This window comes from Lagopus muta, chromosome 6 (genome assembly GCF_023343835.1).
Source record: "Lagopus muta isolate bLagMut1 chromosome 6, bLagMut1 primary, whole genome shotgun sequence".
NCBI classification, from domain to species: Eukaryota; Metazoa; Chordata; class Aves; order Galliformes; family Phasianidae; genus Lagopus; species Lagopus muta.
Window position 1 is genome coordinate 12,240,688 of NC_064438.1, and position 15,826 is coordinate 12,256,513.

A 15,826-nucleotide genomic window follows, 5' to 3' on the forward strand; every position below is an offset into this window, starting at 1 on the left:
GGAAAGAAGCAGGCATTGAGTTTCTCAGTTCCCTCCGTACTGATTGTACTGGCAGATTTGCTCACAGCTATGGAAACCTCACCTTATAGAAGCAATTAAAACCCAGCAGTTAAATTATTAGGTTACCTTACTTTGACAGAGTTTCAAGCTGCAATGTTAGCATAGCACAACGGCTCAGATAATAGTTCCCTGCAAGAGCAGGCACTGCAGTTTCAACAGTGATAGCACTGCAGTGCATGTGTACATGTGAGAGCTTTAAAATACCTAGCTTGGTGCAAGCTATAGCATAGCTGGAAAAAAGGGATTCAGGACGAGCTGATTTACCTTCCATTCTGGGCAGGATTTGTGGATTACTTTTTTGTGCTGCACTGTTGTTCTTGATTTAGGCTACTTGTATCTGGTTCAGACGTGCCTATACCACACTGTACTGTAGTGCAAGTGCACATCTAATAAATCTCTTACAGACCATGTGCCTTGCCTGTCTCCGTTTTTGTGTCTGCTGTTATGGGGATTCTTAAACTAGCCATCATGCTGGGTGTCTGAAGGGGTTAACTCAGGATCTACTCAGAAGCAAAACAACAGCTGGGTCACTTAGGCACCTAAAATGAGCAAAAAGTAAATGACTTAAGACAGTCTTAACACTAGGATGTTCACTCTGCTGCCACTTAAAACCATCATTTCCCTCACACAACACAGTCTTGAGAACTAATCACATCCCTTTCAAAGAAGGAAACAGAGAGTGACTTTGACAGAGTTATGAAAAGAGATGAAACCAAGCAAGCAAAAAAAAAAAAAAGAAAAAGAAAAAATCCCATGATTCAGACTTCATAGAGCTTAAGTGGTTTACTTCAAGTGCGTGCACCAAAAATAAGCTGCATTTGTTTAGACACAGATAGAGCACAATGGTTTGGTCTTTTTTACCCTAGATTGGCTCTGCTGGGCTGTGCTTCTGTTAACTTCCAATTGCAGGTAAAACAGAAATCGAAGAAAAACACCTTACAAAACAAATAAAAACCCAATAATAAAATCCTACAAAGCAATCTCACCACAAACTGCACCCTAAATCCCATCCACATGGTTTGGCTGCTCTGAAATCAGCGAGTTTTCAGCAAAAAACTTTCTCTAAAGCAGAACCCAAGTGTTCTAGCTCATTCAATTCCTTAAGAGATAACGAAAGTTTAGAGGCTTCAGCCGTATCATTCAGGCAAGCAAATTATGTCAGATATTATTTATCAGAGAAGACACACAAACTCTTTCCTTTTCCAAGTAACCAATAGCTCGGAAGACCAGAAACCTAAGAATACAGCCACTACTTTTCTGCTGTAGTTTTCAAGCAGTATTTGAAATCCAATTAAGCGTTCTGGAAAACCTAAGCAAATGATCAATAGCAGATGTAGTAGTGGGAGAATAGGCTATCTCAGGTATGGTGGGCAAAAAATGAGCATCACACCATAAGAATTAAAAATGCTCAGCAAGAGAATCAAAGCAGACAGCTTCAAAAAAGAAAGTGCCCAGGAGGCAGGATTGGATCTGTTTCTCCAAACATCACTTCAATTCCATATATGACTGCTGAGTGAAGTCCAGGGGAATTGCTTGCTGATATTAAGCAAGGGAAATGTTCTGCCATCCGTATCCATTAAAAGCAAAGCCTAGACCAGTTGCATTAACACCAATTTTGACATGCTTGTTTTTCTGGTGAACAACAGAGACTCTGGGCAAGATGACAAGCACAGCTTACCAACTTTCACCTTTTCATATTCTTTATGAATTACATTGTGTTTCAGCTACTTTTATCCACTAAACTATTTAATTTCAAATCCATTATTCTTATTTAAAAGAAAAGCAAAGGAGCTTCAATATTGAGTTGGCAAAAAAAGTGTCTCAGAAAAACACAGGACTAAACTTTTGCCACTTAGCTGAGCAGCACCACCATCACAGAGCAGCTTCTCCATATTTGTCCTTGCAGTGCTCCCTTCAGCCTCCTCTGCAAATCCCAAGTCCATACATGTGCTTCCTTTTTGCACCACTTCTTTCCAGCCTTCTCTTGAAGGTAAGCAATATTGGGAAAGAAACGTCAGAGAATTTGTGATGAAATGTGCAAATGGCACCATTTGAGTTACTGTGGTTAGGAAGGACAAATATCTCTGTTGCAGAAGGCTCAAAGTGCATTCTAGGTACACCTCAATGCTTTCACAGAATCACAGAAACACCAGGATTGGAAAAGACCTACAAGATCATCCAGTCCAACCATCCACCTACCACCAATAGTTCTCACTAAACCATGTCCCTCAACACAAAATCCAAACGTTCCTTGAACACCTCCAGGGTCGGTGACTCCAGCACCTCCCTGGGCAGCCCATTCCAGTGCCTGACCACTCTTTCAGAGAAGTAGTATTTCCTAACGTCCAGCCTAAATCTCCCCTGGTGCAGCTTTAAGCCATTCCCTCTAGTCCTGTCACCAGTTGCATGAGAGAAGAGCTTACTACAACCTCCCTTCAGGTAGGTATAGAGAGCAATAAGCTCTCCCGAGCCTCCTCTTTGTTCTTCTCTTTGCTTCCACAAGTGTTACAGACACCTGGATTCTGAACTGGGAACTGCTCCTTAAGTAGAGGGAGCAAGCAGAGCTGGTCTTTGGAAGAAGGCAAGAGCTGAAAAGCATCCTGAAATGAAACTCTCCTGTCTGTAATACTGCAGAGATGTTTTCTGAAAGTTCTGCTGTAGCACCATTTTCTGGACCCTGGCAGAAGAGCCACATCAAAAACAGCATTTATACATCAGGTGCAGGCATCTGAGGATGGAAAATAAAATGTCTTTGGCATAATGACAGTAAAGACAGCTGATGGGCAGAAGGATCCACAGGCTCCATGCCAGCTCCAGAAGGTCAGAGGATCAGAACAGAGAATGCAAGCTGAGCCCCTAAGACACTCTTTGGCATTGTCCCATCCAATCCACTGCATAACCTCAGGGTGAAGAGGAAACCAGCTGGAGTCAGGACAGGAATATCTGGCACCATTTTGGAAGGACTTTCTCTGCCAGAAATCTGGGGTAACAAAGTATTCTTCAGAACAACAACAAACTATGACAAGAATATTTGACCATACAAACAATTCAAAGCTTTTTTCTCCTGTCTTGAGAGGAAATGGAAACACTGGAAATAGAGCATCTCCATAATTGGCCTCGCTGCTCTTTCTCGTGTCCACAAAGAAAGCCAACTTCTTCCCTTTCCCTCTGCAACTTATGTAGGTTAATCTCAAGGTAGGATCAGCCATATAGACAATAAGCTGAACTGGAAACCATACTCTTGGTGAAAACAGCAAGCTTCAGTTGGCAGCAAAGAAGGCCTGACATGATATACATGCACTTTGCATATAGTATAGAAATAAATGAATGCTATACAACGTAGTTGTCACTAACTTGCCATGTGTCTATGTAAGAAGCTTGATTCACTCTTTACGATGTTGGAAAAGAGAACAACCAGCCAGAAAAGGACAAATGTCAGACAATGCTGAGGTGTCTCAGGAAGCTTTTGTTTGTTTTTGGCACCACTTCAAAAGTCTCGTGATAACTTAAGATCCCCCAAATAGTAAAGAAAACACCATACAGAGTAACCAAGATATCCTTATTCTACACGACCACTTATTGACAGACCTGTCCAATCATGGGTAAACCAAGATGCCGCTTCTCTTGACTGCTGGTTTCTTAAATATACTCAGGGATAGGAGACACAAGTACTAAGATTTTCAAGTGTCAAATCAATTTTGCAGAAATCTTTAACAGATACGGCCCATTCCCAAACCATTTAAACACTTAGATATGCTATCTTACCCTAAAAGAGAGCCTCTCCCTTTTTTGTGTGTGTGTCAGCATTTTAAAACTCTCCCCAAAGAATTACCACTGGCAGGCCCTACAGAATGCCTACACTGAAATACAGACTTTGCATATGTGAATAAAGGATATCTGTATCTAGATCAGGTTTGTTCCTAGTATCTGCATATGCAGAATAAACTTAGAGGTAAGGCACTACATTTCAGTAACTGCTTAGGAAACAGGGCTGACTTTAACTTGCAGCACTTTACTGTTTAGAACTGTCTTTACATCGTTGTGCTGAAATATGGTTCCATTAATGTCAGCAGCTCTGATTTTCAACACCTTCTCTGTGAGGCAAGGCGCCCTGCTGAAAGGCTGCTGATTGAGCTAAATGTTTACTTTTCAACATGAAAGGCAGAGCTTTTCACAAATTTTGCAGGAGATCCTTCTAATTAATTAGTTCTCACAACACATTCTTTTCTTTCTTCCCCAGAGCTGAGGTTGTGGGGAGCAGGGTTTGTGTTTGTTTTAGAAAGCTCCTGGTGCTTCCACTGGCAAAAATCTTTCTTGCTGTCTCCAAGAGATGCTTTTCAGACACTTTTGCTACCAAGAATCTTTTTGGCTCTCCAGAGAACAACTGAAAGATGACGACTTCGCATCATAATTCAACTTCTGAGGATTTCATTTGATTACCTGATACTGACCTCAACCCTTCAGCCACAGGCAAGCCCAGTGCATCCACGTCAGCCTGACCCAGGTCCCAGACCCAAGTCCCAAGGGTGTGTGACTGATTTTCTCTGGTAATGCAATTAGGCACCAGCTCTGCTGCAGGCTGGGTTCAACATTGCTTCCCCAGTTTGTCAAATGCAAAGTTCTAAACAGGATTTCAGCAGCAAAGGCAAGCCTTGATGGAAACAGCAAGGGGACCAATCGCTTCCCCTTGAAATGAGAAAAGAAGCTATGAGAAAAAGGGCTGCCTTCAGCTCAGAGCAGAAACCTGACTCATGACTAATTCCTTCATTTTCAGCTATCAGTTTCTCTCCCTAAAGCCCTGCACCTCTTAGCCCTGTGACTCTAAACCTTCTCATAATATATGGAGAATTCTGCCTCAGAAAGCCAAAACATAATCCCCCCATGAGCTCTGAAGGGATCAGTCAGATTTTCCCAGTGAATGGTAGAAACCATCACAAGAGGAAGCAGATACCAGGGGACTAAGTCGCTGAGCATGGCAAAATTGCTCGAGTCCCAGGCAATTCACTAAGTGCTGCTTCTACATTTTCCCACCTGGTCTGGACTATTTTAGCTACTCATATTGCTGCCTTTTTAGGTTTTAGGCCACAGAGCATCTTTCACCACCTCCTCTACAACATGGTGTGATCTCGCCATGAGCCCATGGATGTTAGTAATGAAAATAATAATGAAGCAACTGTAAAAGAATTCTGTTTTATTTATTCATCCATGGGATTAGATATTTGTTTTTCTTCATGTCTGGAACTTAAAGTGAATAAAAACCCTGCAGAGGTGTTACTGGGTCCTGGAATCTTGGCTCATCTGTATATTTGGAACATACTTGAAAAAATGAACATTCAAATTTAACATGAGATGAGACATCATGCACTTACTTAACTGTCCTTTCTCACATGGTGACTGATACGAAATAAACCTGTCCTACTTCATTCAGTCACAAAAAGAACCAGAAGGGAATCATGAAGGTAAAGATGCCCTTTATAGGCCTGCTTTATGGAGCGATTCTGTAGGAGAATGCTCCTCAGTGCTTTTGTTTCCTCGTCTGCAGTCCAGGGACATTTGTCAAACCCAGGGTACATTATAAAGCCAATGGTTTGTAGCATTATCTCATACCAAACTCTACATTTCATGGCCTTATAGAAAAAAGAAAATAATGCATAGGAAAAGCAGAACTGAGTTACTAAGTTTGGTACAGACAAGCCACGTTAAAGGACATTTTAGGCTTCTGAATGTATGACCTGACAAAGACAAAAATCTGCTCCTAAGAGTCAATATTCATTTCCACACCTGCACTAGTCAGACCCTGAGGATTGAGCACTGAATTCCAGCACCAGACTAGCAGCAGCACTCTGTGAGCACAACATTTGTATCTGTACGGAGGATTAAAACTTAGCAGGCTTTAAAAAGCACTTAGCTCCTCTTCTGCTTTTAGTTCAGTTTGGTATTTATCACAGAATCACAGAATCACCCGGGTTGGAAGGGACCTCAAGGATCATGTAGTTCCAACCCCCTTGCCTAGCAGGGCCACCAAACATACACATTCAGATCAGGTTGCCCAGGACCCCGTCCAACCTGGCCTTAAACACGTCCAAGGACGGGGCATCCACAACCTCCCTGGGCTGCCCGTTCCAGGGCCTAACCACTCTCCTTGTAAAGAACTTCCCCCTAACATCCAACCTAAATCTTCCCTCCTTCAACTTAAAACCATTTCCCCTAGTCCTGCTATTGTCAGCCCTTTTGAAGAGTTTACTCCCCTCCTGGGTGTAGGTTCCCTTCAGGTATTGATAGGCTGCAATGAGGTCACCCCGCAGCCTTCTCTTCTCCAGGCTGAACAAGCCCAACTCCCTCAGCCTGTCCTCATAGGGGAGGTGCTCCAGCCCCCTGATCATCTTAGTCGCCCTCCTCTGGACCCTTTCCAAAATCTCTATGTCTTTCTTGTACTGAGGGCTCCACACCTGGACACAGTACTCCAGGTGGGGCCTCACAAGAGCCGAGTAGAGAGGGACAATCACCTCCCTGTCCCTGCTGGCCACCCCTCTCCTGATGGAGCCCAGGATCCCATTTGCCTTTCGAGCTGCCAGAGCGCACTGCTGGCTCATATTCAGTCTCTCGTCCATCAGGACCCCCAGGTCCTTCTCTGCCGAGCTGCTCTCAAGGACCACTCCTCCCAGCCTGTACAGGTGCCTGGGGTTCTTCCGGCCCAAATGCAAAACCCTACACTTTGCCGTGTTGAACCTCATCAGGTTCACCCGAGCCCAGCCCTCCAGCCTGTCGAGGTCCCTCTGAATGGCATCCCTTCCTTCCACCGTATCAACCGCACCACTCCCTTGTCTTCTATGTGCTGTGAGCGACCTCATTTGCCCACCACGGCGTCCAGTTCCGTCTCTGTCCTCTTCCCATCCACAAAGCATTTCTGCAGATCTGTGCACAAATACAACGTTAGCTGCAATGATTTCAGAGCAACACAGAATCTGTGCGGTACCTGCACATCAGCACCATCTCTTTCAATTTCTCTCTGCCAATAAAGGATCTAAGGAATTGCAGGTGGTTTTGCTTTCTGAGCAGCAGGCAAAGGGCTGCACCACATCACTATAGCAACAGCTGCTGTGAACGCTCTCCATTTTTATCGGCAGTGCTCGACGTGTCTCACAGAGCCTCATGAAAAAATTTATACAAACGGAGAAACACAAAATGAAACATCCCAAAGGCCAAAGGAAAATATTGTGGAGATCTGCATCTTCGTGCATTGCTTAACTACTTCCCCTGTGGCAATTTGCTACTTTCCCTCTATAGTGATAACACTAAAATAGCATTTTAAAATTCACAGTTTCAGAAGTAATTGAAGCCTCCACAATGCCAAAAGAGAAGACATGGCTGCGATTGGCTCCGGAGACACTTTAGCACATTGCTGTATTTGACAAAGCTTCAGCACTGGGAAACTGACACTACACAAATGGAGAGAGAAAAATCAGGCACATGCACGTTTTTTCATGGAATAATTTGCATAGGGACGTATTGAATTATTCATGTCTCTCAGGCAAGACAAAAGAAGCACCCTTCTAAGAGAGATTTCTCATTACTGAAATGATGCACTTTTACAAGGAGTTTTCTGCACTCCCAGGAGCTGAGACCTGTGTGAACACAGCACTGGGATGCTCTGCCCCAGTCTTAGAAATCTATGACTTGATGGACAAGTTCAACATCCCCAAACCAAGCAAGCAGAGTTGAGTTCACAGCAAAATATGAATATGCCACAGTTTGAGGTGGCTTCAAGTATCCTGGAAAGCTACCAAATGGATGATGCTGAGCTGGAAAACGTCACCTGCAAGTGTGTTTCCAAGGCTAAGATCCACTGGGCTGGAAAACTGGTTCTCGCCAATGACCACCATTCATAGTTTTCAGCTTTACTCCAGTCCCATACAATACAGATCAAAAACACTTCCACACATTTTAGCAGTAACCATCGGCCTGAGAACTATTGCTGCTAGAGTCTCACCTCATTGAGGAGGAGCATTAACACGGTCACACCAATTGTTTCCCCCCATGCTGATTATTCCCCTGTTTTCAACTCCACTGCCCCAATTTCCTTCTCAAAAAAAGCACAATTGTCCCAACCACTTTATTCTAACAATCATCTAAAATAGCTATATTTAATAGCAAGGTTTAGGGAAAGCAGCCGCACTGTTAATGCAGCTCTTCTGAATGCAATACCCCTGCAGTACACAACGTGATCAATCTCTGCTGCCTTGAAAGGATGAAAATGATGTGCTGCCATGGAAACAGGAAGGCAAATGTTTAGGCTGCTCATCCCTGAAGAGCTGCCCCACCACCGCCTTTAAGGCCTGCTAATAAAATTTTAATCAATGATTAGAATGAAGTGAATTTCACCTCCTGCTTGACACCACAATCTCAGTTCAGACAGTGTCAAGCTCTTTTAATGTTCCCTGTATCCAGTTATGCCATGTAACATTAAGAATGAATTTATGCACAAACAGAAATGTCAACATGTGCTTATCTAGTTCAGCTACTCAAAACAATCATTCCACCCAGCAATAGACACCGGCTTCCTGAATTGAAGTTTTGTGCATGTAGGAATCTGCGCTTTGATTTATTTATTGATGCACTGTACCTCCACTTAAAGCAAAACAAAAGCACACAACAAACAGCCAAATCAAGCAAATCCATCACTAGCAACTGATGGCCCGTGACCAGGAATACACCCTTGAGCAATGTGACAGTCAGCCCAGCACTGAAGTGATCCCTCGCCAGCACCCCTAAACATGCGCTATTTCCTAGAAATGAGTTTCCATCTTAACATGATTTACCTGCAGACAGATATTTCAAGACACTGTGGCTGAGGAAGTAAAAACACATTTCCAGGCAGCCAACAGAAAACAGGCCAAGCTGTTTGCTGGCAAAATTCCATTTGTTTCCACCATTACAATAACAGAGAATTTGCCTCCAAACATGCAGCCATCAATTAACTGTACAGCTAACTATGTCAGTAAATCTACTTGTTATTACACTGGGAAAATGATAAGCAAAACTTTGTTACTCTCTTTTCTAGTCTATTAGCTCAGTCACTATAAGTAACGAAGTGCAACGATAAGAATATCAGAGCACACTAATAAACTGTTATGATTTGTATTCTCAGCCATAGAACGGTAAGGTAAAGCAGAGAAGACAAAGAATCCATACTGTAAACAAAAGATATACATAATTTTTAATGCATTCACACATCATGAACGACTCTTTATATTTTCAATTGATTCCCACTAAAGTGTATTGTATTTATCTCAGCTTCAATATTGCTGCCAGAAGGACTTCAGTGGTCCATTCTGGCACAAAGAAAAGCAGCCCCCAAGCCAACTAACTGCAGCAGAATACGATAAAGGCCGATGTCACAGGTGATACAAGTGACAAGAGGAACAACATACCCTTTACAAGAGGACACAAACCACTGCTTTCAGCTTCAGAGACTTAGAAACAGGATGATTTCCCACACTTCTCCCAGAAAATGCCAGTGCTTGCAGGAACATGGGTGGCCCCTACCTGCTGGCATATTTGGCCTTCAAGTTTTCTAGAAAAAACCTCGCCTCAAACCTTCTGCTCAGCTGCACAAGATGTTTAAGGTGCTCGTTATTTTTAAATTAAATATCAGATACACTGATTTCCTCCGAGAAGAGGAACACCACTGCAATTTCCTTTTCCTGGCTTTGTAATTAATATCAAGACTTAATAGTTGCAGGCCCAGCCCTCCAGAAAACCAGGATCCCACTGTGTAGGCACCGCATAGCAGCACGCAACAGAAGATTGCTGAACACCAAGACGGCCAAGGAGTATTAACATAATGGAAAAATCCTGAACCTTCCAGGCCAGTACATTTCCAAGGAAATAAGCAATCGTACTGTGCCCACCTTGCCAATGCTTAGCACACTCAGATGTCTGCTTTCCAGTACTATTTTGTTTTAGAACATACAATACCAGATGAATGCTAATTCAGGATAATTTACCTTTAGAAGTCTTCTTTAACTTGGGCTTATAAGAACATATTCCATCAAAGCTCTACAGAATAAACACCCTATTCTTGATGGAATGCATTTATCTATAAACTTACTCGAACTCAAGTTGTTTTCATTTTCACCCTATAGAGCTCTATTTTTGTATTTGAATAAATCTGATACAGCACCTGTGAAGCCTGCATTTTTCAAGAGAAGACAAAAATAACAAAAAAAAAAGATAAAATCCAGATTTCTGTTTAAAGGCTACAATGTTTTCCAGTTGCTTTCATTTCCAATGCATTTGTTTCTTCCCCAAGGAACCTACTGCCGTGATATTTAAAAGGATTTATTTGCTCACAGCTAAGCAGATGATATTTACTCACATTACAAAACTCCTGTCATACAACACCAGCACTGTTTAACCACCTCCTCGTAGGAGGCCTCTCTTACTGGGGACAGCAGTTGGGACTATCGTGAGCTGTCTGGACAGGCTCAGCACACACAGTACATGGGTAGTGCTCCTTCTCCAACTATGAAAAAAAGCCTGAAATGTCATTATTCAATTATTTAGTTATATCTGCAGGGCAAAATACAACCCACTCCCTATGCATTTTGCTGAGCATACTAATTTAGCCCTTTTGCAATAAAAAGCAGATATACAGTTCCCCTTGGCTCAGAGGGTTCATAGGACAGCTTCACTCCCCATGGTTCTTAAGGGGCTGGTTGCTCCCTAGACATCTGCACTGGCTACCAATGTGGTTTTCATATGTCCTTCCATTCAGGCAGCAGCTCTTTCCTGAGCGGTTACAGTCACAACATCAAAATAAATGCTTCAGATACAACAGTGCTAGCTGTGGCTTTCCAACAGAAAATTTTGGAAACAGCTTACAGAAAGCAGAGAATGACACTGTGACATTTGGAGCGCAGTGCCCCCAGCCTCACTTCCTCAGAAAGATTTCCTTCCAGTCGTGATACTTCAGCTCCTTCACACATATACAGTTCCATGTTTGCTGGTCCCAACCAAGTTTCCCATGTTTCCAAGCCTGTAGAATCTCACTTTCCCTCCTCTAAGCATTTCTCGACAGCTAGCAATCTTTGTTCTTTACTGAGAAAACCAATGTGACTCTGCAAAAACAAAATGCTGTGCATTAGCCAGCCAGTTCCCAAGTTGTATCCTTTCCAAAGAGGGTTGGGTTTTCAGAATTATTATTTTTTAAGAGCACACGAGATCCATCTCTCAAGAAAGCAGACAGCACACTCTGACTTCAGGTTCTGTTTCTGCCTATTAGAATTTGACACGTTTCAGTCACTCGAGTCTGACAAGATTGCCAAAGGGGAATCCAACAGTACTCTGCAGCTTTCAAGTGATCATGAGGGGACACCATACCATCATTTTTCTTTGTCCTTGGTGGAAATCATAAGAAACAGCAAATGCTTTTATCTACAGATATTAGGGAATCTTTGCCCTCATTTTCTTTCAAAGTATCATTTTGAAACCAGATTCACACTTACTTACATGCTTGAATTTTGCAACAGCACCATAACACACTATGCAGGAAACTTACTCTGTAGTGTTATTTTAGTCTTCTCTGAAGTTTGGCAGAGCTATTGAACAGGAAGATTCGGGAAAACTCCTATAGCTCAGGTTATCAGAACTAGGAGGTATCAAACTATTCAGGTTTGGTCTGGGGGTGTTTTTTCCCCTCCCCTACTTTTTTTCCTAAGGAATGAAATCCTTACACTGACCCTGATCTTAAACATTGCATCTCAAACAGTGCGACAACTGGGGAAAACAAGATCTACAGTGTCAGCCACTTACATGTGTTCTCACGTAGCCACCATCTGCTCGGCAGTCCCAGAAGTCAGCAGCTCGGATCACAAAAAGCACTGTCATATTAAACACCCTGCTGACACAGACTACGGAGTGAGGAACCAGCCCGCAAGCTGCTGAGCCATCAGGTTACGGCCTCACAAGCGTATCAGCAAAGAACCATGAAAAGATCATCCTTCAAGGGCTTTTCCTTCCCTTCTTTCCCCAGCTGTGGGCTTCCCACCTGTGATGAGACTGCTGCTGCTCACGCCGCAATTGTTTAGCAAATGTATAAAATTTTACAAACCTGCAAGTTCACAACTGTCTCCTACTGCATGAGTTGGCAAGAATGAGTTTATGTGGAGAGAAAGAAAAGAAAAATGGAGACGTAACACTCCTTGTTAAAATCTGCCCTTTGCTCAGGACAGTGAGCTAAGTATTGCCTGAGCTGACCAGGAACTGAAATCATTGTGAATGCTGGATGGGTCACCTTCAGGGCTCTCAAGGAGAGACGATCCAGAGCTTTGCTGTGTTGTAGAATTTAGTTTGCTTTTTCCAGCTTACTGGGCCTACTTGGCACTGGCACAGCTGCCCAGAGAAATTGTGGAGGCATTCAAGGCCAGGTTAGATGGAGCCCTGGGCCGCTTGATCTACTAGGTGGCAACTCTGTTCATGGCAGGAGCTTGGAACTAGACGATCTGTAAGGTCCCTTCCAACATAAGCCATTCTGTGATACTTAAAGTGTGTGGAAGAGCTCTAATCTTGGCATCCGGCTGTCCTCAAGGCTTTAAGCAACACAGTACTCCCTTCATGACCACACTGCTCAGGTCTGGATCCTGAGAAAAAAGCTTTTCTAATGATCATTGTACCAGCACGTGATCACTACATATGTAGTCATGGCGAAGGACTTGGAAGCAATACCTGCTACACACAGTAACAAACATTTCCCATTTTAAATGGGAAAAGGAACAAACTCAATGGGGATAACCTACTAGCTCCTTCATACACAGATGTACATTTCATATACACATCTTTAAATGAGAGCACGGATTTATCAAATAGTTATTGCTCAGTACAGTATCCTATTTACCTTACAAGATTTTAGAAAATCTCCATATCTATGTATTTTCTGACATTTTAGAGTTCTATCTGGAAATCTTATCTCAGTTGGTTTCCCAGGAGTAAGAAGGCCTGACAACCTTCAGCCTCACACTTTGGCTCATCTTGCCAGCAGAGATGATGAGCATTTACATTTCAACACTTGCCTCAGCAGATAAGCACATTTCTGCTTTTGCAGAAATACAACAATTGTATTTATGCTAAGTATATACGCACCTATTTCCCTAATGTCAGTTCCAGAGCATCTGTGCATAAAATCAGAATGAAAATCTTCTTAGACATGCAGTTCCTTTTCTAGCAACTACTATTTGCCAGCTGAACTGAGTAGCCTTCTTCTCTTTCTCCTCCTCCATTTCCAGCCATGCAAAAAGACCGGAGCAGCTGACTCAGCTCCTTGGAGGGATCACCAAACATAACTGCTTCAGTAATGAGAACCTTGTTTCCCCCCCCAAAATAAGTAACTCAGCAATATACAGAAGTGTCGGCATGGAGACATAAGCAGATAATCCTGGAAAAGCCTCCAAATTTTTCACCAAGTTCTATATTCTAATCACTGAACTCTCAGCTCCTAAGCAGACCATGCTAACAGACAGCTCATACAGTCTGATCTTACAGAACCACAGACAGGTTCAAGTGGGTAGGGTCCTCTGCATCCCTCTGGCTCGGCCCCTGCTCCAGCACAGACACCCAGAGCAAGGTGCCCAGTCCCACATCCAGGCAGCTTTTAGACATCCCCAAGGAGGAAATTCCACAGCCAGTGGGCAGCCAGCAGTGTTCTGGTACCTGCACAGCACAGCAATGCTGCCTGGTGTTCAGAGGGAACCTCCTGTGCTCCACTTTGTGCCCACCACCTCATGTCCTGGCAGCAGGCACCACTGAACAGAGCCTGGCTCCATCCTCCATGCCTCCTTCCTGCAGGTATCCATGGGAGGAGATCCCCATGAGCCTCTTCTCCAGGCTGAACAGCCCCAGCTCTCTGAGCTTCTCCTGACAGCAGAGCTTTCCTGTGACCTAGAGGCTCCCTCTGTTAACCTAGAGGCTACTAGAACACTACCAATTATTTCCCTCATGGAGCAGTGTCCCTGCAGGGCTTCTGAGCACCTTGGGATCCATCACATCCCAAGCACCAGTCCACACCACAGGCACTGCTGCCACTCTCCCAACTTCCCTTTCTACAGCAAACCTGAGCCTTCTTTTTGGGACTGCTTTCATGGCTATGCTCAGAATGTTCAAGCAAATATAGGCCCTGAAGGACAAGAGGCAGCCAGAGCAACCTCACAGTTAAGATTTCCCTGGCTGGAGATGAGCAAAGAGAAGTTGAACAACACAGAATCAGCCGAGAGCAGCAGCAGGAGATGAGCAGGCTTTCTGCTCACTGCAGGGGATCAGAGATAATTCAGAAAACAGAGACAAATTCAATTTAATACAGTAAATTAAGAAGAAACCAAGAGAAAAATTGGGGTCAATCCAGCACGCACATGGCATTCTCATTGATGAACAAGCAGACAAAGTTTTTGCATTTCATAGATCTCCAGAAATGAGCAGCACCCACAAGCTCAGCAGATGGCCTCGAAAAAGCGGCCTGTTCTCTTCAGAGCCCCAGTGGGAGCTGAACCCTTTCACAATCATGGGATCAGTCTCTAGCTAGCAAGCAACCACCAGCAAAAGAAGTGAATTTGCTTTCACAGCATTTCCTCTGGTTTGTTCCAAGTTTTCCCTGCTCATTTCTGCATCTTCAATGCAAATGCCATTCATTTTTTTTCCCCCTAACCAGCCATGCAGTTACTGGCAGCAGGGGAGGCAAGGAGTACAAACAAAGCACTCAGTAATTCAAGCCCAGAAATGCACCTGAAGCTCTGTCTCCAAGGCTCTGACAACAGCACTGAAAAAACACGCTGCTCCCCTTGACATCCAAGGGGACGTCAGTCCATACGTTCCCTGCCACTGCTCTGCCCCTTCTCCTCTCTGCCCCTCAGACATCCCTACGCACTGGGAAGGGCACATGAGCAATTGCACTGTCACTGCCTGGCAGGGACAAGCCCAAGCCAGAGAGATGACATGGGACAGAGCCACGTCTGACATGATATGCACAGCTCTTGACATGCCTGTCGCTGTGCCCGCTGCACTGCGGTGGGAGCTCACTGGCAGACGCCTTCTGTCACTGCAAAGAAAAGCCCTTTGTCTCTGCTGTACATACTGCATCACAATCCTGGCCTCTTGCACTTCAAAAAATTATGTACAGAGAGATGATGCATCGGTTACAAAATATTTTCCCATGCCTACTGCAAATCTGGCATCTCTCTGTGACCGTAAATATTGCAAAAAAAAATAAAATCTGGGAGAGAGAAGATAAGGCTTTGCTAAGTTTCATTTCCATTTGGAAGCGAAGGAAGCCCTCATTGAGAAAAAAGGCAGGGGAGATAAAGTAAGATCAGAGATGGTGAAAAGACATCCATAAAGGGCACGGGAGGAAGAAATCAATCACAAATGCAGACAAGATCAAACAGCAGCACACCAGTCACAGCCGTATTTTCCTGGGGAAAAAAGCTGCAGGATGGCAAAGCAGCACAGCACCATGCTGCGAGGAGCGCTGCTCTCTGCACCCACTGCATAGCAGAGAGTCGCTCGTTCTCCATAGCAACAAGATACTTAAAAGCCAATCTGGAAACCGAAAACCAGCTTAAAAACAAAACAAAACACGGATCAATTTATTATCTCTATTTTAAGCCTCAGCTGCGAAGTACACAAGGTGGCGTTTGCTCAGCTTGGGGGAGCATCTTCATGGAAAGCTCTTCTCTTCCATCACATCCCCATCCTAGCACTGACCCCTGGTGTGAAGCAC

The 15,826-nt window shown here is 43.8% G+C and overlaps 1 protein-coding gene across 9 annotated transcripts in view; it reads right to left on the minus strand.

Annotated features, from left to right (window-relative positions):
* SERGEF (secretion regulating guanine nucleotide exchange factor) overlaps positions 1 to 15,826 on the minus strand; it is a 136,748-nt gene that overhangs the window by 16,714 nt on the left and 104,208 nt on the right. The gene's annotated exons all lie outside the window — the stretch shown is intronic.